Consider the following 26,310-nt stretch of genomic DNA (forward strand, 5'->3'; position numbering starts at 1 on the left):
CCTGGTCTCCTCAAATGTATCCATGGTCTCTCTGATAGTCAATGGAGCAGTTCCGTATCTTTCCAGTCAGGGCTATATACCTTTAGACTAGAATCATGTAGAATCCAAATTTGTGTTTCTTTAGGTAAAGCCATGCTTCCAATCTGATGTTGTGACAGAGTCTGAACCTTGACTCTCCCTGTACAGTCTCTTTCCAATTTCTGTTCCAAGTCTCTCTTCAGCAGGATAGATAAACCCTTTTTCTATTTACATATAAAGGTCATCAGTTAAAGGTAGGGGTTAGAGGTAAAGGTGTAAAGGTCAGGTCTCATTGTTTGAGCTAATCAATTTACATAGCTGGTATAGCAGCGGCTCTTTAAATCAACATTCAGCTGACTTAGTATAATGTGTTGGGACGGCTGGGGGATGTACTGGATGGTGGTGCAGGGGAGAGACGGCAGGACGGTCCCGGAGGAAGGATGGACACTCACACAGGGGTAAGCTTCAGTACCCTTACTGGTGATGCTGCAGGCACGGTCCAGGGAACTCTAGGTGAAGGGCGCACTTCTGGACTCTCCCCAGTGAGCGGGTATAGGGCCTCCTGATCCGTTGCTTTGTTCTCTAAGCTTCTGGCCAGCCTGGAGCTGGGCCTAGCTTGGTTACTGTCTCTCTCTGCACCTGCTGACCTGGTGGTAGGCCCTTCTCTTTGGAGATCACTCTCCCTGGAAGCTGGGACCTCCGTGACTCCTAGCCCTGGTACTTTAGTCAGTGTTTGGTGAACCTGGGACCTGTAGTCCTCCAGGGGTTCCGGTGGTTCCTACTGGGTGTAAATAGTCCCTGTAGGCGCGGACCCGGTGTCCGGTATATATATATATCGGGGTGAGCCTGGTATGCTCCTCTGCCCCCTTGCTACTTCTTCCTACTCCTCTCCCCTTCTCTCCTCTCACCTTCGGCCCACTCAAGGCCCTCACTAGGCTTTCACACGTGCTGTAGGCCTTGGCTTGCCTAAGCACAGCAGCCAGCTCGCTGCTTTCTTCACTGCTCTCTGAACATCACCCTCTGCTCAACTCTGAGCTGTGTTCCTCTCTCTCTGAACACTGAACTGAAACTAGACTGAGCTGCCTTGCTCCACCCTCCCTTTATATGTTCCTAACGGGCTCCCTCTGCTGGTCTGAGGTGGTAGGGTGGAGGTGTGTGAATGTGTGAGGGCCTCTTGTGGAGAAGTCCATCCATGCACCCTTCTGGGTTCTGTGGCACCACTGCGCAGCAGGGCACCACATTCCCCCCTAGTAAAACTCAGAACTCCTGGACTGAAGCATTTTTCAAAAACAAATAACATTTCTTCCCTTTATGGGAGGCACTTTTCTTGAACGTTACAGGTAACATTATAATACAATAATTACATTTATAAATAACAACAAAGTTACAGCAAGTTCCGTAACTTTGTGTCCATTTCACTTATGAAGGAACATGAGGGACCCGCCTGAAAACCCTCAACGTAGGCCCTGGGCGTGGCTACAGGGCATAGGTGATCCAGGTGTTGGACCTAACATTATAATACAATAATTACATTTATAAATAACAACAAAGTTACAGCAAGTTCCGTAACTTTGTGTCCATTTCACTTATGAAGGAACATGAGGGACCCGCCTGAAAACCCTCAACGTAGGCCCTGGGCGTGGCTACAGGGCATAGGTGATCCAGGTGTTGGACCACGTCTTCCGCCACGCCAAACGGGTTTTTGTTCAGTGGTCACTTAAAAAGGGCACTCCACGGAGTGCAACTATGTACAGGACAGTTTTTGGGCTGCTCACAGTCCTCAGCATGCCAGTCTCTTTTTATACACCCTTACGGGTAACTAAATAAACACATATATTTCATTTTAGTTTATACAATAAACATTATGCAATACCCTACTGGGTAACTATTCACACTGCAGGTATTTCTAACTTACTCCTTATACCTGACAGGGACCTGGCCTTTTGTACTGCGTGTACCTACGTAGTACTGGGGTGTTGTTGATGTCTGTGTTTGCACTGTCCGCTACCCTATCAGATCTACGTGTGGGTAAATTGTAGAACTGCCTTAACCTCTCTATGGGACTGGCAAGTGTACCATTGGCTGGGCCTTCTTGCTCTGCTCCAACCGGGGATCCTTCTTCCGGGGATTCTTCCTGAGCAGGCTCTTCTGGGGCACCTACAGGTCCTACTTGCTGTGGAGGGTCTTCTGGCTGTTGGTAGAAGTGGATCACAGGTATTATCACTGCTCCTCCTAGTTGGGGCCAATCTGCCGGGAAATCTCCTAATTCAGTATGTATTACTGCTTCTTTAGGCTCCTCCGGTATGATGAGAGGCACTTCTTCCTGGGGCTTTAGCAGACCTGGACACAACTTCAGATGGTCTCTAGATACCGTTGCTGTTGTTCTTCCTCCGTACTTGGTAATTAAACAGGTCTTCCTGTTATCAAATCTTGAATTTAACACAGTGTAGGGTTCCCTCTCCCACTGGTCATCAAGTTTGTGGTTTCTTCATTTTCTCTTGAGCACAACTTCTCCAGGTGCTAAGGGTTCTGCTGGCGCACTCTTGTTGTACTGTGCTTCCTGCTTGTCTCTTACCCTATTCAGACTGTCTTCGACACAGGCTAGTACTCTCCTGTACTGTTCCTGTCGCGTCGTGTCCCAGTCCTCAGTGGACATATCTGCTTCAGGTTCTACTACACCAAGCTCCAGGTCCATGGGCAACTTTCCGGGTCTTGATCGCATGAGATATGCTGGAGTACAATTGGTGGAACTCACAGGTATGTGGTTGTACAGATCTACCAGGTCAGGTAGCTTGTCTGGCCACTGGTTCCTTTCTTCTAGCAGTAGGGTCTTCAATAGATCGATGATGATGATATTCATCTTTTCACATAACCCATTGGTTTGGGGGTGGTACGGTGTAATCCAGATCTTCTTACACCCGTAAAGAGGGCAGAACTCCTTGAACAATTCGGCTTCAAAGGCAGGGCCTTGATCTGTCAGCACCTGCTCCGGGTATCCATGAGGCCTGCAGAAGTACGCCTGAAACGTCTTCGCCGCAGATCCTTGACGGGGGTGACCACCAGGAACCGGGAGTAGTGATCCACCATGGTCAGAGCATAGGAATATCCTGACCTGCTGGGTGACAGCTTGACATGATCCAGGGCCACGATCTCCAAGGGTCGAGTTGTCTTGATGGGTTGCAGGGGTGCCTTCTGGCAGCTGTAGTCTTTTCTTCTGAGGCTACAGGGTCCACAATCCCGGCACCATCTTTCTATGGAACTGCGCATTCCAACCTAATAAAACCGAACTTTCAGCAGGATTTCTAGCTTCTTCCAGCCAAAGTGCCCCGCTTGATCGTGGTAGGCCTCCAACACCATCTGGATGTCCGTCCTAGGCACTGCGATCTGCCATACCATCTCATGGGTCCTCGGGTTGACGTACCTTCGGCACAGCTTCTCTCTATAGATAAACAGCCGGCTTCTCTCATTCCACAGTTGCTTGGCTTGTGGAGACACGTCCTTCTCCAGGGAGGAACCTTCCTGTGTTATCAGTTCTTTGATATGGCTGACAACCGAGTCGCTGTCCTGCGTCTCCTTCCAGCTGTGTTGAGGCAAAGGGTTTAACGTCTTACCGCGATGCTTCCTGGAGGCTCGTTGCTCGTGGACCATTCCATTACGGTGGAAGGCAGGTAGCTCAATCTCCTCTAGGTCATCCACTTCTTCTTCAGTATCCGACTGGTGAGGCATTCTGGATAGGGCATCGGCGTTGGCATTCTTGCGGCCTGCCCGGTACTTAATGGTGAACTGGTAGTTTGACAGCCGAGCCATCCATCGTTGTTCCATGGCTCCTAACTTGGCTGTTTCCAGGTGAGTCAAGGGGTTATTATCAGTGTAGGCAGTGAACTTACTGGAGGCTAGGTAGTGCTTGAACCGCTCTGCGATTGCCCAGACCAGGACCAGGAACTCCAACTTGAAGCTACTATAGTTCTCTGGGTTCCTCTCGGTCGGACGGAGCTTCCTGCTTGCATAGGCGATCACCTTCTCGCGGCCATTCTGCTTCTGACTTAACACAGCTCCTAATCCCTCGTTGCTGACATCGGTGTACAGCAGGAACGGTTGGCTGTAGTCAGGGTAGGCTAGGATCTCTTCGCCGGTCAGGATCTCCTTCATCACTTCAAAGTAATCAGCTTGCTCCTTACCCCACTGGAACGGGGGGCTTCTGCCTCTCCTGGACTGTCTACCAGGAGATCTTACAAAGGCGCCGCTTTCTTTGTATAGTCCTTCACAAACCTCCGGTAATACCCGTCTAGTCCCAGGAACTGACGTACTTCCTTGAGGCTCTTCGGCTCCGGCCATTTCTGGATGGCAGTGACCTTCTCCGGGTCTGGTGCTACTCCTTCTGGACTGACGATGTGCCCCAGGTACTGTACCTTTCGCTTGAGCAGGTGGCACTTGGAGGGCTTCAGCTTCATCCCATACCGGGACAGTGAGTCAAATACCTCTGCCAGGTGCTTCAAATGGTCCTCGTACGTTTTGGAGTACACTATCACGTCATCCAGGTATAGCAGTACAGTCTCGAAGTTGCGGTGTCCCAGGCAGCACTCCATCAATCTCTGGAACGTTCCGGGGGCGTTACAGAGTCCGAACGGCATACTGTTGAACTCGCAGAGTCCCATCGGGGTAGTAAAGGCCGTCTTCTCCCGATCCTCCTCAGCAACAGCTACTTGCCAGTACCCACTAGTGAGGTCAATGGTCGAGAAGTAATTTGCAGACTTTAATGCAGCCAGGGATTCCTCTATACGGGGCAAAGGGTATGCATCTTTGTGTGTTATGCAATTTACGTGTCTGTAATCTACACACATTCTCATGCTTCCATCCTTTTTCCTGACTAGGACCAGGGGAGCTGCCCAGGGACTACAGCTATCCCTTACTACCCCTGCCTTCTTCATGTCGTGCAACATCTCCTTCGCCTTCTGGTAGTGTGCTGGTGGTATGGGCCTGTAACGTTCTTTGATGGGTGGATGGTCACCTGTGGGTATATGGTGTTGTACCCCTTTAATCCTCCCAAAGTCAAGTGGGTGTATACTGAATACCTGCTCGTATTCCTGGATCACCCGGTGTACACCCTGTTTCTGATGGGCAAGAGTGGTGTCTGTCCCAACATGGAGCTGTTGACACCAATCCTCCACCTGGGTTCCCGGGTCATTATCCTCCACTTTGTCTGGTGAGGTTAAGGACTCCGCCGTGTGTATGGAGTCATTATCTACTATGTACAGTTTGGCAACAGTGGCGTAGCGTGGTAATCTAACTTCGTCCTCCCCATAGTTTAGGAGGCGTACGGGCACGCTCCCATTGCGTACATCCACTACCCCTCTGGCAGCCAAGAGTGTAGGTCTATGCTCCGAGCTAAGGGGCTCTACTACCGCCTGGTAGCTCCATCATTTGAGACCTATTGCTGCTCTACACCAAATCAGCATCTCACTCATCGGGGGAATCACAATGGATATCGGGTCTGTCACTCGTACATTACCAATTTCACCACCTGATAGCTTTAACTGTTGCTGGTACATAAGGTCTCGGATCTCTTTCTGGAGCACCCTCCTCTGCCCTGGTTTGGCAGTGTCGGCCATCTGTTGGAGAAAAAACAACACTTCTCCCAAACAGTTACCGACAATATTTGTGCCAAGTACCATATACAAGTCTGTATCATCAGGATTAGTCTCTACTACAATTAGTCCCTGGTCCTTCAGTTCCACTCTTCCCACCTTTACTGCCACATCCTTAACCCCGACTAGGTTAAGGGGAAGGCCATTGGAGGCATACACGGAAAGGTTTGGAGCTGGTGGGTGAAGTTCGTCTATGGACCAGAACCTTTTGTAGACGACATCTGGCATGATGGTTACCTGAGATCCAGTGTCCAGCAGGGCAGGTGTCGCGATGCCGTCCAGCACAATGGACAAGAAAGGTCTTCCTCCCACGAACCGATGGTACCAGTTTGATGGGCCTGCTTGATTTACTCCTGGGTGTCGGCCCTCGGCCCCAGGGTTTGCTCGTTTAAAGGACAGTTCCGCACTGTGTGGCCTGCCTTCTGGCAGCGGTAGCAGATGAATTCTCCTGGAGGGTGACGTTGGTCCTCCCACGGGGTGGCGTTGTCCTCCTCCGGGGCGCCATTGTCCTACTATGGGGTAGCGTTGTCCTCCTTCTTCTTCTCATCCAGGGGACATCCTCAGGGCTGTTGGCGAGTAGCATCCTTCCATCTGGCTCGTGTAGCTGCAGGGTGCTCAGGACAGTGGCCAGGGTTTTACTTAACTGGCGCACTTCAGAGCGTAGGCTGTCCAGCTCGCTAGGAGGCACTGTTGGTGTGGCACCCCAGAGGGTCTGGTTGCCACAGTGGCATTGCTTCCCTTAAAAGAGGTAATGCCATGTCTGGAGGCAAGCAGGGGTTTCCTGGTCAGGAACACTATACATGCAACACTTCCTGTCTCCAGGCCAACAAGGGGAGGCACCTCCCCTTGACAACTGGTATCTGGCGACGGGGTTAGTTTAAGTCAGTGTCAGAGAGTTGAATTTAGGACATTGAGGAGTGAGGAGCTTGGGACTGGAGCTGGAGATAGCTCGTCCTAGCTGGACTACACAGAGAACCGGACACCGGAGTCCGAGGCTGTGGGGATTCCAGACCCAGCAGCAGATACCGCAGGGCAGGAGATTGCAGGTCTCCTGGCCCCATCAGAAGCCCGGAGGCTCAGCAGCACAGAAGGACCAGTACCGCCAAGGAGGAGCGAAGCACCCACAAGGCCCGAGCTGCCAGCCATACGGGTGAGCACAGCACGTTATACATTCCGGGACGTGGGCTACAACACAGCTATAAGCGGAATAGCCAAAAGAGTACAGTAAGAACGGCAGGCCTACAACTCCACCTGGCCAGGAGGACTCTATGCTTGCTCCCAGACTGACCGGGCTCTTATCACTAGCCAGTACTCCAGTCCAGGCCTGTTTAAAGTATCATCAGTAAAGACCCTGGAACTGCACTGTACGGACTCTGTGGTTACTTCTGCACCGCGACACCCTGCACAACCACCATCATCCACACACACTGCCCTGAAGCAACACTCCTCCTTATACTACCCTTGCTGCCAAACCATCAGCTTCAGTGGACTGTTCCGGAGCGGCGGTCTCTATTAACCGCATTCCACAGGTGGCGTAGTCGGATGTTATAACCTATATACACCTAAATACGCCTTGGATTGACCGCCTGAAGGAAATCCTAGCAGTGCGGAGACCTTGCACCTTATGACTGGGCTGGTAATGGAAAACCTGCAGGTTGGAGTTCAAGCAAAGAAATAACTGAAGCAGCCGTCCTTTTCTATTGTTAGTTTAATTATATGTTTTATGAAGTATAAGCTGCAACTTTGACATTTATAAAAGTAGTGCAAAGTAATTCCTGAGAATTGTATTAAATATTAAAAACAATAAAATAATTGCATAACCATGTACAGCACCATGGAATCAGTGGTGTTCTAATAATAGCGATGATTTCAGAGTGAATAAAGATTTACTTACATGAATAAAAACAATATTTCTGCAGTAAGTTACCTTTCATTCTTCTAATTTCTAATATTTTATATTCTATGGAGCTAATCAGAAGAACAGGAAGATCTGCAGCTGTTATACCAGAGAATTTATCCAAACTGCAGCAAGCAGCCCAGTAAGTGACACATCGCTGGAATCAGAGTCACTGCCGCTACATCATGCTGCTCTCAGCTGGGGTAGTAAAGACCTGGTGACAAACTTCCTTTAAAAAAAACATTGGCACCGCGCTCCACTGCTTACTCAGCCAGAGACCGGCACCACAATCACAGTATCACACCGCCTGCAGCGACCCAGAGACTGCAGTGGAGGAGCTCCCCATCGCTCTGCGTAGGAATGGCGGGAGTAAAGTGTTAGTTTATTTTTATGATTTAAACAAACACAGGTGGACTTTATTATTACTAAAAAGTGGTATATTGGGAGTCATTATAAAACAGAAGGGAGAAACATCGGAAAGTCATTATCATGAGGAGGCACACTGGGGATAGTGGGGGTTATCATAAGGGACACACTGAGGGGGTCATTAGCATAAGGAGGCTCATTGGGGGGAGTTGCTATCATAAAGGAGAACAATTTTCATATAGAGGTACACTAAGGAGGCATTACCATAAAGAGGCATACTGGGGGGGTCATTATTATAAGGAGGCATAATTGGGGGGGGTGGGGGTGAATAACGTAAGAAGGCACACTGGGGTCATTATCCAAAGGGGCACAGTAGGAAGTCATTATTATATGGAAAATAATAGGCTGTCATTATTACAAGGCCAGACAATGGGGAATAATTATTAAAAGGAAGCACAAGGTGGGGATATTATTAAAAGGCACATGGGAGAGGATCACTATAGAGAAGCACACTGCGGCGGGGTATCGTTATTTAAGGCAGCACATTGTAGCATTATTAATGTTATAAGGAGGCACAGTTGGGCATCATTACTATAGGGGGTTGTAAAGCTATAAGGAGGCACAAGGGGGCATTATTGTAATATTATGGGGCGCCATAGGCTAGCATTGAAGGAGGTGCAGTAGCTCAGCTGCACATAACAGTTTCTGATTGAGCCGGCGAAGAAGAAGAAACAGTTACGTGACTCAGAAGGAGACCGGAGCGGAGCTGGAAACCGAGGAAGACAGCGATCAGTCGATCAGTAAGTATTTTAATAAACTTGCACTACATCTCATACATGATTAGGATGATTTACAGAAATGTTATTTTACTGAGAAAATATACTACAATACAGGGGATATACAACAAAAATAGCATGACACATAACAGTTCATCTGCATGGATATAGGATTTACATAATAATAAGGTAATATGCATATCTAGGCAATATCTCCACTAACACAATGTATAAAACCGTCAGACAATCCAAAACAGAGCTCTGGGGTTTGGAGAGAACAAGTCCACTTTCCCCATTCTCCACGTCTGTTTCTCTTGAAGGTAAATGTATATAATGTAAAAACAGAAAGGCATTAGTATAGCTGGCAGTTCTATTAAATTAACTGATTGGGATAGAAATGGGTTTCTAGTAGGACACAATTATGTTGGCTATTGCTACACTGACCTTGCTTTGCCATTCCATAACACAAATTTACTTTGTTCTCCCGTCCCCCTATACACTTCTATGGATGACAGAGAGAGATTTAGGCTTCTTTGTAGCCCTGAGAACTTTAGTTTTGAGATAGCATTTTCTTTGTAAATGAGTGTATTCATGTAATAGAATATAAAGCGGGAAAAAGCTTTCTAATCATTGTGTTTTTACTATACTTGTAGTTTGTGCTTGGTGTATAAAGATTCTGCTGTTTATGCATTTGTCAAGGGTGAAGTTAGAATTCCATGAGTGCCGTGAACATTTTGGACCTGAACCACAAGCCGCCATCAGCAGGTTGCTCAGATGCTTGGTCTTCTGTGGCTTTGCTAGCCACAATGCCCAGTTGACTCCCCTCAGAAAAAAACCAATACAGTGGTGGCCAAAAGTATTGTCACCCCTGCAATTCTGTCAGATAATACTCAGTTTCTTCCCGAAAATGATTGCAATCACAAATTCTGTGGTATTATTATCTTGAATTAATTTGTCTTCAATGAAAAAACACAAAAAGAATTGCCCTAAAGCCAAATTGGATATAATTCCACACCAAACCTAAAAAAGGGGGTGGACAAAAGTATTGGCACTGTTTGAAAAATCATGTGATGCTTCTCTAAATCGTGTAATTAACAGCACCTGTAACTTACCTGTGGCACCTAACAGGTGTTGGCAATAACTAAATCACACTTGCAGCCAGTTAACATGGATTAAAGTTGACTCAACCTCTGTCCTGTGTCCTTGTGTGTACCACATTGAGCATGGAGAAAAGAAAGAAGACCAAAGAACTGTCTGAGGACTTGAGAAACCAAATTGTGAGGAAACATGAGCAATCTCAAGGCTACAAGTCCATCTCCAATGACTTGAATGTTCCTGTGTCTTCCGTGCGCAGTGTTATCAAGAAGTTTAAAGTCCATGGCACTGTGGTTAACCTCCCTAGATGTGGACGGAAAAGAAAAATTGACGAGAGATTTCAACGCAAGATTGTGTGGATGGTGGATAAAGAACCTCGACTAACATCCAAACAAGTTCAAACTGCCCTGCAGTCCGAGGGTACAACAGTGTCAACCCGTACTATCCATCGGCGTCTGAATGAAAAGGGACTGTGTGGTAGGATACCAAGGAAGACCCCACTTCTTACCCCAAGACATAAAAAAGCCAGGCTGGAGTTTGCCAAAACTTACCTGAGAAAGCCTAAAACGTTTTGGAAGAATGTTCTCTGGTCAGATGAGACAAAAGTAGAGCTTTTTGGGAAAAAGCATCAACATAGAGTGTACAGGAAAAAAAAAAGAGGCATTCAAAGAAAAGAACACGGTCCCTACAGTCAAACATGGCGGAGGTTCCCTGATGTTTTGGGGTTGCTTTGCTGCCTCTGGCACTGGACTGCTTGACCGTGTGCATGGCATTATGAAGTCTGAAGACTACCAACAAATTTTGCAGCATAATGTAGGGCCCAGTGTGAGAAAGCTGGGTCTCCCTCAGAGTTCATGGGTCTTCCAGCAGCACAATGACCCAAAACACACTTCCAAAAGCACTATAAAATGGTTTGAGAGAAAGCACTGGAGACTTCTAAGGTGGCCAGCAATGAGTCCAGACCTGAATCCCATAGAACACCTGTGGAGAGATCTCAAAATGGCAGTTTGGAGAAGGCACCCTTCAAATATCAGGGACCTGGAGTAGTTTGCCAAAGAAGAATGGTCTACAATTCAAGCAGAGCATTGTAAGAAACTCATTGATGGTTACCGGAAGTGGTTGTTCGCAGTTATTTTGGCTAAAGGTTGTGCAACCAAGTATTAGGCTGAGGGTGCCAATACTTTTGTCTGGCCCATTTTTGGAGTTTTGTGTGAAATGACCAATGATTTGATTTTTGCTTCATTCTCTTTGTGTTTTTTCCTTGCAAGCAAATTAAATGAAGATAATAATACCAAAGAATTTGTGATTGCAATCATTTTCAGGAAGAAACTGAGTATTATCTGACAGAATTGCAGGGGTGCCAATACTTTTGGCCACCACTGTACATATATACAGTGGCATGTAAAAGTTTGGGCACCCCTGGTCAAAATTACTGTTATAGTGAATAGTTAAGCAAGTTGAAGATGAAATGATCTCTAAAAGGCCTAAAGTTAAAGATGATACATTTCCTTTGTATTTTAAGCCCAAAAAATTGTCATTTTTTTACATTTTAAAAATTACAAAAAGGAAAATTGGCCAATGCAAAAGTTTGGGAACCCTTGGAGATTTGTGTGCTCAGATAACTTTGACCAAGGTTTCAGACCTTAATTAGCCTGTTAGGCTAATTTTGGCTTGTTCACTGTCATTGTGAAAGGCCAGGTGATGCAAATTTCCCAGCTTTATAAAAACCCAGCCTCCCCTAACCTTGTGCTAAAAAACTACATCCATTGGTTCTTCTAAGCAGCTGCCTAGCACTCTGAAAATGAAAATGGTGGAGGCCCACAGAGCAGGAGAAGGCTATAAGAAGATAGCAAAGCGTTTTCAAGTTGCCCTTTCCTCAGTTCGACATGTAATTAAGAAATGGCAGTTAACGGGAACAGTGGAGGTCAAGATAAGGTCTGGAAGACCAAAATTTCAGTGAGAGCTACTTGTAGGATGTGTACAGAGGCAAATCAGAAGCCCCACTTGAACGTGAGAGACCTTGCGAAAGATTTAACAGACTCTGGAGTTTGTGGTACATTGTTCTACTGTTCAGAGAAACCTGCATAAATATGTCCTTCATAGAAGAGTTTGGGGTTATGTTGCAGCCAATGGCACGGGGAACATTTCACAGGTAGAAGGAAGAATGGATTCAATGAAATTTCAAAAAATTCTTGATGCAAACATAACACCATCTGTAAAAACCTGAAGCAGAAAAGAGGATGGCTTCTACAAATGGATAATGATCCTAAACACATTTCAAAATCCACAATAGACTATCTCAAAAGGCACAAGATACGGGCTTTACAATGGCCCTCAAAGTCCCCTGATCTGGACGTCATTGAAAATCTGTGGCTTGACCTCAATATAGCAGTACATGCAAGACGACCCAGGAATCTCACAGAACTGGAGGAATTTTCTAAGGAAGAATGGATGAAATGAATTGAATTGAAAGACTCTTGTCTGGCTATAAAAATTGTTTACAAGTTGTGATACCTTCAAGGGGGGCGGGGGGGGGGGTGCTACTAGGTAATAACCATGCAGAGTGTCCAAACTTTTGCAGTGGCAATTCTCTTTTTTGTAGTTTTTAAAATGTAAAAGATGAAAGTATATATATAATTTTTGCCTAGAATATAAAGGAATTGTGTCATCTTTAACTTTAGGCTTTTTAGAGTTCATTTAATCTTCAACTTGCTTAACCGTTCACAATAACAGTAATTTTGACCAAGGGTGCCCAAAATGTTACATGCCACTGTATGTGTATATATATATACAGTACAGACCAAAAGTTTGGACACACGTTCTCATTTAAAGATTTTTATGTATTTTCATGACTTTGAAAATTGTACATTCACACTGAAGGCATCAAAACTATGAATTAACACATGTGGAATTATATACTTAACAAAAAAGAGTGAAACAACTGAAAATATGTCTTATATTGTAGGTTCTTCAAAGTAGCCACCTTTTGCTTTGATGACTGCTTTGCACACTCTTGGCATTTTCTTGATGAGCTTCAAGAGGTAGCCACCGGAAATGGTTTTCACTTCACAGGTGTGCCCTATCAGGTTTAATAAGTGGGATTTCTTGCCTTATAAATGGGGTTGGGACCATCAGTTGTGTTGTGCAGAAGTCTGGTGGATACACAGCTGATAGTCCTACTGAATAGACTGTTAGATTTTGTATTATGGCAAGAAAAAAGCAGCTAAGTAAAGAAAAACGAGTGGTCATCATTACTTTAAGAAATGAAGGTCAGTCAGTCCGAAAAATTGTGAAAACTTTGAAAGTGTCCCCAAGTGCAGTTGCAAAAATCATCAAGCGATACAAAGAAGCTGGCTCACATGAGGACCGCCCCAGGAAAGGAAGACCAAGAGTCACCTCTGCTTCTGAGGATAAGTATATCCGAGTCACCAGCCTCAGAAATTGCAGGTTAACAGCAGCTCAGATTAGAGACCAGGTCAATGCCACACAGAGTTCTAGCAGCAGACACATCTCTTCAACAACTGTTAAGAGGAGACTTTGTGCAGCAGGCCTTCATAGTAAAATAGCTGCTAGGAAACCACTGCTAAGGACAGGCAACAAGCAGAAGAGACTTGTTTGGGTTAAAGAACACAAGGAATGGACAATAGACCAGTGGAAATCTGTGCTTTGGTCTGATGAGTCCAAATTTGAGATCTTTGGTTCCAACCACCGTGTCTTTGTGGGACGCAGAAAAGGTGAACGGATAGACTCTACATGCCTGGTTCTCACCGTGAAGCATGGAGGAGGAGGTGTGATGGTGTGGGGATGCTTTGCTGGTGACACTGTTGGGGATTTATTCAAAATTGAAGGCATACTGAACCAGCATGGCTACCACAGCATCTTGCAGCAGCATGCTATTCCATCCAGTTTGCGTTTAGTTGGACCATCATTTATTTTTCAACAGGACAATGACCCCAAACACACCTCCAGGCTGTGTAAGGGCTATTTGACTAAGGAGGAGAGTGATGGGGGGCTACGCCAGATGACCTCGCCTCCACAGTCACAAGACCTGAACCCAATCGAGATGGTTTGGGGTGAGCTGGACCGCAGAGTGATGGCAAAAGGGCCAACTAGTGCTAAGCATCTCTGGGAACTCCTTCAAGATTGTTGGAAGACCATTTCCAGTGACTACCACTTGAATCTCGCCAAGAGTGTGCAAAGCAGTCATCAAAGCAAAAGGTGGCTACTTTGAAGAACCTAGAATATAAGACCTATTTTCAGTTGTTTCACACTTTTTTGTTAAGTATATAATTCCACATGTGTTAATTCATAGTTTTGATGCCTTCAGTGTGAATGTACAATTTTCTTAGTCATGAAAATACAGAAAAATCTTTAAATGAGAAGGTGTGTCCAAACTTTTGGTCTGTACTGTATATATATATATATATATATATATATATATATATATATATATATACAGGGTGGTCCAAAAGTAGGTGGTCAGAAAATAATAACATTTATTTTGATTTATATATAAAATTATATTTACTAATACAAGCATAACATTCACAATTAAATTTTATTCTGAAAAATAATACAAAAACCCTTAAATTTTATCAACGCAGGTGCTCAAACTGTTTTCCATTACAATTTGCACAGCTTTGAAGTCTGCCTCTTACACTTCGACAAACTTTTTTGCACAAGTCTCTTTGGGTATTAATTTCTTGAAATGCATCTCTTATGTAATTTTTCAAATCACTGACACTTTTTGGTTTTCGACTATAAACTTTGTCCTTGAGTACTCCCCAAAAGAAAAAATCCATTGGGGTCAAGTCTGGTGAACGTGCCGACCAATCAAGTGGGCCTCTTCGGCCAATCCATTTATTAGGAAATGTTTCATCAAGATACTCACGGACTACTCTTGAATAATGTGGAGGGGCCCCATCTTGTTGGAAATAAAGGTCATTTGAATTAGGCTGTTGCTGTAACTGGGGAACAACTTGATTCATTAGAATTTCGCGATACTTATCTCCTGTGACTGTTCCATCAAAAAATATTGGTCCTAAAACACCAAAACTTGAAATACCACCCCAAACATTGATATCAGGTTCATTTAGTTGTTGCTCTAATGTTAAATGCATGTTCTCATTATACCAGTAAATACAATTATGTCTGTTAATATGGCCAGATAATTTGAAAGAAGCTTCATCACTCCACATAATGTTATCTAAAATTACTGGATTTTCTCCAATTTCGTTAAGCATAATCTCACTAAATTGCAGCCGCCTGTCTGGATCATCCTCCAATAAACCATGAATTAGACGTGGACGATAAGCTTTCCACCCAATAGATTTCAGGATTCGCATGATAGAAGCTCGTGAAATTCCCAATTCCAAAGAGGCTCTTCTGGTGGACTTTTTGGACTCTGAACAAATGTTTCAGCAACAAGTTGTTTATTATCTTCTGTACAGACTGTTTTGGGTCGACCAGTTTTTGGAGCATTAAGGATTGAGCCAGTGGCATTGAATTTGTCACGAATGCGTTAAATGGTTTGTCTCTTTGGGGCTTGAGTACCAAATGTTTCAACCCAATTTGCTCTAACGGTTTCAGCATTTTGAGATTTCCAATACTCTGTTAAAATCCATTTTCTTTGATCTGTATTTAAATTATTTGCCATTATGTGTTATCTGAATTATCTGAAAAGAAAACAGATTTGGGGGAGATCTATCTGTTGAAACTAGATCTGTGAAACTGGCTCAGTTGCCCTTAGCAACCAATCAGATTCCACCTTTCATTTTCTAAAGAGTCTGTGAGGAATGATAAGTTGAATCTGATTGGTTGCTAAGGGCAACTGAGCCAGTTTCACTTTACACCATGTTTGATAAATCTCCCCCTTCATAACCTTATTACACTTTCTGTCCACCTACTTTTGGACCACCCTGTATATATACACATTCACAGACATACTGTATACATATATATATACACACACATCTCACAAAAGCACAGCTAAAAGATAGTGTTCTATGAATGACAATATAGAGCTAAATAATACAGTTACCAGATAACATCTCCATTTACTACAAATTCTCAACACTTCTAGAAAAACATTGAATACGATTCACAATACTAAGAAGTGACTGACAGTTTGTCTGGAACAACATGTACTTAGCAGGAGGCAATGAGACTATGAAGGAATGTTTAGGTGGGGTAAGATGAGGAAAGCAGCTTCAAATGGACATGGCTTTAAGTGGGTGTGGTTTCTTAACACCAGCACAGAACCTTTAGTTAAAAATTTGAATCGCACCCCTGGTTATAGGTGAATCCAGTACAGCTACATCCAGTAACTCTGACTTATCTGATTGAAGTAATTAATTTTATCTTGTCTACTTCATCCAGCCCAGATGTCTATGATGAGTTCTTCCTGCCAAGGTTTGTCTCTGCAGAATTTAACACACAGACATCTATGGTTGATCACTTTTTCAGCCGCGTCCTCACACTTTCTGCCACTTCTACACAAATTCTATAGTACCCCCCTAAGCCTTATACAGTAACTGTAGTCTCGTGCATTTTTTCCAGCATCGCTCTGCAACCCTGGCCGCTTGGCGCAACTTTTTTATGAAGTTGCTGTGCCAGGGTTTTCTACTGATTTGTTATCTGCCCCTATCCATACGAGGGACAACCAAGTCAATATCTTATGTGAGAGTGATGTAGAAAATGGTGGCTGTGTCTGTGTCATGGAGTGAAGATATGAATCCATAATATAGCTGAAACCCTACATTTTTCCTTCAATTACTATACAGTGCAATTAATTGTCATCACTACATTAATATATATATATATATATTTATTTATTTCTGTGAAGGAAAGAATTGGTACATGTGAATAGAGAATAGTATGGTGAAAAACCTGGACAGGCTGTTATGCAGCCGCCAGGAGACGTGGAGGGGGCCGTAGGAGGGCAACAACCCAGCAGCAGGACTGCTACCTCTTCCTTTGTGCAAGTAGGAACAGGATTAGTGGCGGAGCCTCCAGCAGGCAACTAGCATCCATGTATCTGCTCAAACTGTCAGAAACAGACTCCATTGTATGAGAGCCCGATGTCCACAAGTGGGTGTTGTGCTTACAGCCCAACACCGTGCAAGGTGATTGGCATTTGCCAGAGAACACCAAGATTGGCAGGATCGACATTGATGCCCTGTGCTCTTCACAGATGAAAGCAGGTTCACACTGAGCACATGTTACAGACATGATAGAGTCTGGAGACGCTGTAGAAAACATTCTGCTGCCTGCAATATCCTCCAGCATGACCGGTTTGGTAGTGAGTTAGTAATGGTGTGGGGTTGCATTTCTTTGGAGTTCCGTACAGCCCCCCCATGTGCTTGCCAGAGGTACCCCGACTGCCATTAGGTACCAGGATGAGATCCTCAGACCCATTGTGAGACCATATTTAGATGCAGTGGGCCCTGGGTTCTTTCTGATGCATGACAATGATAAGTCTCATGTAGCTGAAGTGTGTCAGCAGTTCCTGTATAATGAAGGCATTGATGCTTTGGACTGGCCGGCCCATTCCCCAGACCTGAATACAGTCGAGAACATCTAGGACATCATGTCTCGTTCCATCCACCAATGCCACATTGCACCACAGACTGTCCAGGAGTTGACTGATGGTTTAATCCAGATTTGCTACTGGAACATTTCATTCAGCGATATCTAGGATGTGGTATTTTAGTGTTTCCTTTATTTTTTTTGAGCAGTGTGTACAGATATATACAGTACAGACGAAAAATTTGGACGCACCTTCTCATTTAAAGATTTTTCTGTATTTTCATGACTATGAAAATTATACATTCACACTGAAGGCATCAAAACTATGAATTAACACATGTGGAATTATATACTTAACAAAAAAGTGTGAAACAACTGAAAATATGTCTTATATTCTATGTTCTTCAAAGTAGCCACCTTTTGCTTTGATGACTGCTTTTCACACTCTTGGCATTCTCTTGATGAGCTTCAAGGGGTAGTCACCGGAAATGGTCTTCCACCAATCTTGAAGGAGGTCCCAGAGATGCTTAGCACTTGTTGGCCCTTTTGCCTTCACTCTGCGGTCCAGCTCACCCCAAACCATCTCGATTGGGTTCAAGTCTGGTGACTGTGGAGGCCAGGTCATCTGGCGTAGCACCCCATCACTCTCCTTCTTGGTCAAATAGCCCTTACACAGCCTGGAGTTGTGTTTGGGGTCATTGTCCTGTTGAAAAATAAATGATGGTCCAACTAAACGCAAACCGGATTGAATAGCATGCCGCTGCAAAGATGCTGTGGTAGCCATGCTGGTTCAGTATGCCTTCAATTTTGAATAAATCCCCAACAGTGTCACCAGCAAGCACCCCCACACCATCACATGTCCTCCTCCATGCTTCACGGTGGGAACCAGGCATGTAGAGTCCATCCGTTCACCTTTTCTGTGTCGCACAAAGACATGGTGGTTGGAAACAAAGATCTCAAATTTGGACTCATCAGACCAAAGATTTCCACTGGTCTAATGTCCATTCCTTGTGTTCTTTAGCCCAAACAAGTCTCTTCTGCTTGTTGCCTGTCCTTAGCAGTGGTTTCCTAGCAGCTATTTTACCATGAAGGCCGGCTGCACAAAGTCTCCTCTTAACAGTTGTTGAAGAGATGTGTCTGCTGCTAGAACTCTGTGTGGTATTGACCTGGTCTCTAATCTGAGCTGCTGTTAACCTGCGATTTCTGAGGCTGGTGACTCGGATAAACTTATCCTCAGAAGCAGAGGTGACTCTTGGTCTTCCTTTCCTGGGGCGGTCCTCATGTGAGACAGTTTCTTTGTAGTGCTTGATGGTTTTTGCAACTGCACTTGGGGACACTGTCAAAGTTTTCCCAATTTTTCGCACTGACTGACCTTCATTTCTTAAAGTAATGATGGCCACTCGTTTTTCTTTACTTAGCTGCTTTTTTCTTGCCATAATACAAATTCTAACAGTCTATTCAGTAGGACTATCAGCTGTGTATCCACCAGACTTCTGCACAACACAACTGATGGTCCCAACCCCATTTATAAGGCAAGAAATCCCACTTATTAAACTTGACAGGGCACACCTGTGAAGTGAAAACCATTTCCGGTGACTACCTCTTGAAGCTCATCAAGAGAATGCCAAGAGTGTGCAAAGCAGTCATCAAAGCTAAAGGTGGCTACTTTGAAGAACCTAGAATATAAGACATATTTTCAGATGTTTCACACTTTTTTGTTAAGTATATAATTCCACATGTGTTAATTCATAGTTTTGATGCCTTCAGTGTGAATGTACAATTTTCATAGTCATGAAAATACAAAAAAATCTTTAAATGAGAAGGTGTGTCCAACCTTTTGGACTGTACTGTATATATATATATATGTATATATATATATGTATATATCAACAAAATGCTAAAAAAAGAGTAGAAACAGCACTCCAAAAATAGATGATTTATTAGCTCAGCAAGAGCTGTGGCAACGTTTCGGCTGAATACAGCCTTATTCAGCCGAAACGTTGCCACAGCTCTTGCTGAGCTAATAAATAATCTATTTTTGGAGTGCTCTTTCTACTATTTTTTTCATATGTAAGAAGGTTTGGTATTTACCTGGAGGACGGGCACCCACACATTTACAAGTAGTTTACTTGTGCTGCTCTTTTTCTTTTTTTTTTCTATATATATATATATATATATATATATATATATATACATTATACACTGTTCTTCATATGCTAAACCAACGGAGTAAAATAAAAAATCAAATATAAAATGAAGCTATTCCTGGTGTCGCTATGCCATGAAGCTTTACTGATTCCCATCAGGTCATTAAATACTACCCATTCTATATACTTCATTATAGTCAATGGTGACTAAGCCCCGCCCCTTCCGAGACTTTCACTTTCAGCAGTGATGGAACACTCACACGCATCTGCTGACATCACAGTGAGTGTGACATCACCGGCACAGTGACATCACATTCCACAAAGTTCCATAAACAACTGACTGCAGCCATTGAGCTTTAGTTGTAGTTGGCTTTGACTACAATAGACGTGTGGATTGCATTTTCTGATAATTTTACATACGATTTTGGATAATTGCCCTGTTGTTGCCTGATGCAACATGGACTTTACAGGGAAAAGAAAGAGAAAAAGGAAAGCAAGACCAGATGGGCAAGAGATTGCAAATAACCAGGAACCGCCACCAAAGATAAGGAAGGTGGACTCCAAGACATCTGGGCTGGTTGGTACAAAAGAGAGGAAAAGTGCGAGTGTGGTCCAACCAGGATTATTAACACAAAAGACAATGAAAGTATAGCAGAAGAGAAAAGAACTGGGAAAAAAGGAAACACCAGGAAGATCCAGCCACCATTCAAGATGACATCTCAGGTGAATTTAGTGGCCCCAGTAGTAAAAAAATAAAGACCACGGTCCCTCTCACCAGGGATAAGTTTATCTACCATGGCATACTCGGACAAGGGAGTTATGGGAAGGTTATGCTGGCCACTGATAAAATAAGGAAAGAAAGTGTGGCCCTTAAAATCATAAAGAAAGAAAGCCTAATCTCCGTCCCTGAATGCCTTGTTGAACACCATGTCCTGAAGCTTAGCCACAACAGCAGATTCCTAACCCATTGCCATGCTGCGTTTCATACGGAAAACCATGCGTATTTTGTCACCGAGCTGGCCAGTGGAGGGGATCTGCTTTACTATATATATAGTACCATTCCCCCGATGGAACCTGAAACCTTTATAGCAGCAGAAATCGTTTGTGGTCTACAATTCCTGCACAGCAATGACATCATTCACCGGGACTTAAAACCGGATAACATCCTGCTGACTGGTGATGGCCACATAAAGATTACAGATTTTGGACTATCTCTATATGAGCATGATAAGAGATTTAATGCCAGAGATTTCGGTGGAACACCTGGGTATGGCGCCCCAGAAATGATCATGGGAGACTTTCATGATGCCGGTGTAGACTGGTTCGCCTTCGGTGTCATATTGTACAATATGATGCTCCAAGACTCACCATTTCCATGAGACACCACTGAAGAGATTGTGAATAATGTCTTGTACGAAGAACCATCATATGAAAACCTCACTGACCACGATGCTGTGGACATTATGTCCAAACTACTCTGCAAAGACCATTATGTCCGGCTAGGGGTTAATGGAAAAATCAGAACGCACCCCTTCTTTTCAAATATAAACTGGAAAGACATAAGGACAGGAAAAGCGCCATCTCCAGTTATTATAGGAAGGAACCCGTATGTCACCATGAGACAGCAGATCCCAGCACCGCGCAGTGATGGCGTGAACGAGACAATTCCTGCTAGAGAACAGAGGATTTTTACGAGTTTCCCGTTTGTGGGTCCAGCATGGAGCGCAACTTACCACTAAGCGGAGAAACTGCATAATACCGTCATATTATCTAATTCTTCTATATCTTGACTTCTACTTTGGGGTATGTGACACCATATCCCATATCCCGCATATTTTTAATATGTAACAATAAACTTTGCTTGTTTTAATTCATCCTTTGGTTCTTTACTATTTTTTCCTGTGTATATATAGTGTATATATGTACAGGTCATGTGTATATCTAAAGGTCATGTATATATGTGTATATATAATGTGTAGGTCATATGTCTGTACAATGCGTATGTGTATACTGAGACAAAAACCATAAGTTTAAGAAATAATTCTATTTTTTTAACCCCTTAGCAACCACCAATATATCTTTTTACTGACCTGCGATATGAGAGACTAGTGACGCGCCCCCTGGGACATATTCCTTTTTGAGGGGAATACCCGGCACCGGATCAGATGGGGGATTGTAGTCTCCGAGCGGCTGTGACCCGGCCCCGTGCCCAGGGCGTCAAGCTCAGTGTTATGTGGCAGTTCTACAGATGTTACTAAAGTTCTTTTGTGTCGACTACGCCACCCGTTGGGATGCGGTCACTGTGGCCGCCGCTGCAGCAGGGTCCGCTGAGGCTGATGGTGGGTGCGCAGCTTGGTGGGATAACCCCCAACGGGAGGGGTATAGCCTCAGGGGGTCAGGTGCAGAGGATGGGGGTTGTGGTGGTGCGGTGCAGCCAGCAATGAAGACAGACTCGGGTTGTGCAGTTAAGGGAGTTTACTTACTGCTGATGTTTCGGTCACTCCAGCTGCTAGTGACCACCCGAGCCGTGCTGCGTCCACCAGGTCCTGGATCCAGCCAACCCCCAAACAAGTCCGGAGCGTGGCCCTGAGCTCTCCCTCTGTCCTTTCTTCAGCCGTCCCCACCAGGGATTCACCTAGGTCCAGCTCCCTCGGGCCTTCTTTTGGGACACCCTTGGCCCTGGGTTCCCTGACCCTCCATGTGGTGTGCCTTCGGGGTGAATGTAGTGGGTGACCGTGACAGACACTGCCCACGGTCTCCGGTCTCTGGCTGGGGAATGTCTTTACCCCCACCAGCTTGGGTTCCGGTACCCTGATGCTGACTCCTCACCCGGTGTTCTAATTTGGGTTCTTGGGTCCCTTCAGTCTTCCCCCTCTGGGTCTTTCTCTGCTCCACTCTCTCTCTCCAGGGCTCTGCTCTGCTCCTCTTCCTGATTCTGACAGACTGACCTGTCCTCTGCATCTCACCCTGATTCTAGTTGGTGCCCTCCTTATATATCCCTCTATGTGTGAGCTCAGGTGACCAGCACCCAATGAGCTCCTATCACTACCCAGACTGCTCCCCCTATCTGCCCCTACACTACATGGGATGTACCACCCCCCTCCCACTCCAGCCAGGAACAGACTCGGTCGTACCTGCACATTTCTAAGTGGGAGTACCGTCGGCCTGCTCCTCTGAAATGGGATGTATGTAGTGCATGCAGTCTATCTGAGCTCAGTTCCACACTCCATCCTTACCCGGGAGTGGAATATCACACCTCTGGGTTGAGGTGCAATACCCCTGTAGCAGCCGAATCCTCAGGGTGCTACATTCCCCCCTGGTAAATCACAGCACGTCCTCGGGCTGTAAGACATAAAACACCAAACATACATTTTTTTTTTATAAACATAAACATAATAAAACATCATATAAAACTTTTCATATAATCATTCTCGTCGCCTCAGGCTCCTCCTCCGGTCACTGTGCAACTTGTGACCGGGTAAAGTGCGACAGTCTCTCTAGAAAACTGGTTTTCCTATAAAACCGGTAGGGGGCGCTTTAGGACGCGCAACTATATACAAAGAAAGTGGCCGCTCTCAGTCCTCGGTCAGTGGGATTTAGGGAATTACGGGTAACAGTTCACACTTGCTGGTCCCAACGGGGACTATTTTAGCAGCAGCAACAGTTCCAGTTTCAGTTCCTTTATACCCCGATTGGGTAACTATTTACATCACTTCTCGGCCGCACTCAACGGCGTCTTCCTCCTGCTCTTTGAACTTCAGACCCGTCCGGGTCCTCTTGCTCCTCCTCCTCGCACCGCAACTCCTCCTCCGTCAAGCGGTGTACGTGGAGGGCGTAAGGTCCTTTGGCACACTTGTGCCGGGTGAAGGTGACCTCGTCTCCGACGTAGAGGTCACGGCCTTTGTGACCTTCCGGCAGGTGGGACTCGACGTCTCTGCGGGTCACAAAAACGTCACCGCGGTTGTTACGGTCCCGAATAAAGCCCCACCCATGCTGCGGGTTGAACTTTATCACTGTCCCGATGGTGCGGGGACAATGCGCTGCACGGGGGTTCCTCCTAGTCCGGCTCTTCTGCTCCGCGCTCCGGATTTGGGCCTGTTGTTCTCTGGCCCGCCTCTCCTCCCGTTCTCTCGTAAACTCTGCTAGCTGCTGACGACAACACTCAGTCCGCTCAGCGGCGACTGCCCGAGTTTCCTGAGTGAACCCCATTAGATCTTCTCCGGTGGGGTCCCACTCAAACTGTGCGTCTTCCAAAGGAGGCGAGACCCGAGTCACGGGCTTCGGAGCCGGGATCAGGGGCTCACACAAGGGCCCTCGTCTCTGTTGCCGCCCCAGCTCATGGTATCCTTCGGGCCAGATGAAGGGCTGCCCGTCCGGCCATGTGAGCTGGCTGAAGAGGTCCTCCCCCAGGTGTGGCACCCTTGGTATTGCGGGCGCGGGCGCGGTGGTGATGGCGCCCGGGTTGCCCAGGCCTTGCGGCCAGGCCTGGGGCACCTGGAAGGTGAAGGGCACCGTTAGGACGGCGGCGCCCTGGGCTACCTGGCCTTGCGGCCAGGCCGGAGGCTCCGCGGAGGTAGGGGGCGCTGTTGGTGGTGCGGCGCCCGGGGGTACTAGGCCTTGCGACCAGGCTGGTGGTAATTCCTGCTTTGTCACGCTCCGGGTCGGTGCGTGTGACGTCACAGGGGTCGCGGCGGCGGCTTCCGGTCGGGGCCTAGTCCATGGCGGTGACCTGGCGGCTACGGGCACAGCAGGGGAACTTTCGGGCTTTGCGACGGGGAGCTGGGGCAAGTAAGCGGTGTCACGGCTTGGGGTATAGGCGTCCCCTTTACCTGCCTCCATGCGTTCGGCTCCCTCCTCGGCGCCGTCTCCGGCCTTGGGTCCTCCCGCGCCATCCTCAGAGGCGGTCTGCTTCCTCTTCCAGGGTAGCGTGCTCCGTTGACTGGTCTCTGCTTGCTGGGCCATCTCCCGGCTCCACTCCGCCAGTATCTCACGCTGTACCCGGGCCATCCTCCTTGCGAGGCCCTCCAGGGCAGTTTGTGCACACTCCCGGTCTCGGGGGAGCTGCGCTAGGATCTCCGCTAGACCTAGCGGGGTTGTGGACTCTAGCAGGCTCCTGACCATCGGGTCGGTGCTGCTCTGCTCGGCTTCCGGCAGGCTCCTGGCCAGCGGGCCGGTGCTGCTCTGCCCTCCTTCCTCGGTCTCTAGCAGACTCCTGGCCAGCGGGCCGGTGCTGTTCTGCTTTCTCTCCATCTCCGGGTGAGCTCCTCCGCTACTCCTTGTTAGACCTCTTGCCTCCGGGTGCGCTCGCTCCAGACTGCTCCAAGCGACACCCATCTTTTCTCTTCCCTTTCGTCTCCTCCCACTTAGAGGGCGGTCCCGGGGCAACTCGGTGACTGTCAGCTCCAGGGGTAGTTCTTTCACGCTGACAGACACCTCCAGCATCACAGTCTCTGTTGGTGGGGGCGGTTTCCACTTTTGGCGCCATTTTCTGTCCCGGCCCACGATGGGAGGTGGCCTCTTGCCCTCCTTTGGCACGCCCATAATGGCGTCCGCTGCTCTTCCAAGGCGGGAAATCTGCGGTTTTGGCGGGAAGCGTCGCCCAGTGGCGGGAAACTCTGCAGATGGCGGGAACAAGTTGGAAATGGCGGACAATCGGCGGGAAACGACTGGTGATGGAGTCCGATGGCGTGGACCCTCCGGAACCGGCGGGAGACTTCTTTCTGAGGTAAACTTGCACTTTTCTTCAGGCACGCAGTACCCGGGTGTTGCGGGCACGTAATCCTGCCGACTACGCCAAAGTTGACGCGCCCCCTGGGACATATTCCTTTTTGAGGGGAATACCCGGCACCGGATCAGATGGGGGATTGTAGTCTCCGAGCGGCTGTGACCCGGCCCCGTGCCCAGGGCGTCAAGCTCAGTGTTATGTGGCAGTTCTACAGATGTTACTAAAGTTCTTTTGTGTCGACTACGCCACCCGTTGGGATGCGGTCACTGTGGCCGCCGCTGCAGCAGGGTCCGCTGAGGCTGATGGTGGGTGCGCAGCTTGGTGGGATAACCCCCAACGGGAGGGGTATAGCCTCAGGGGGTCAGGTGCAGAGGATGGGGGTTGTGGTGGTGCGGTGCAGCCAGCAATGAAGACAGACTCGGGTTGTGCAGTTAAGGGAGTTTACTTACTGCTGATGTTTCGGTCACTCCAGCTGCTAGTGACCACCCGAGCCGTGCTGCGTCCACCAGGTCCTGGATCCAGCCAACCCCCAAACAAGTCCGGAGCGTGGCCCTGAGCTCTCCCTCTGTCCTTTCTTCAGCCGTCCCCACCAGGGATTCACCTAGGTCCAGCTCCCTCGGGCCTTCTTTTGGGACACCCTTGGCCCTGGGTTCCCTGACCCTCCATGTGGTGTGCCTTCGGGGTGAATGTAGTGGGTGACCGTGACAGACACTGCCCACGGTCTCCGGTCTCTGGCTGGGGAATGTCTTTACCCCCACCAGCTTGGGTTCCGGTACCCTGATGCTGACTCCTCACCCGGTGTTCTAATTTGGGTTCTTGGGTCCCTTCAGTCTTCCCCCTCTGGGTCTTTCTCTGCTCCACTCTCTCTCTCCAGGGCTCTGCTCTGCTCCTCTTCCTGATTCTGACAGACTGACCTGTCCTCTGCATCTCACCCTGATTCTAGTTGGTGCCCTCCTTATATATCCCTCTATGTGTGAGCTCAGGTGACCAGCACCCAATGAGCTCCTATCACTACCCAGACTGCTCCCCCTATCTGCCCCTACACTACATGGGATGTACCACCCCCCTCCCACTCCAGCCAGGAACAGACTCGGTCGTACCTGCACATTTCTAA

The sequence above is a fragment of the Phyllobates terribilis genome, unplaced genomic scaffold, assembly GCF_046119375.1.
Source record: "Phyllobates terribilis strain yellow unplaced genomic scaffold, ASM4611937v1 Scaffold_5__5_contigs__length_657084704, whole genome shotgun sequence".
Classification (NCBI taxonomy): Eukaryota; Metazoa; Chordata; class Amphibia; order Anura; family Dendrobatidae; genus Phyllobates; species Phyllobates terribilis.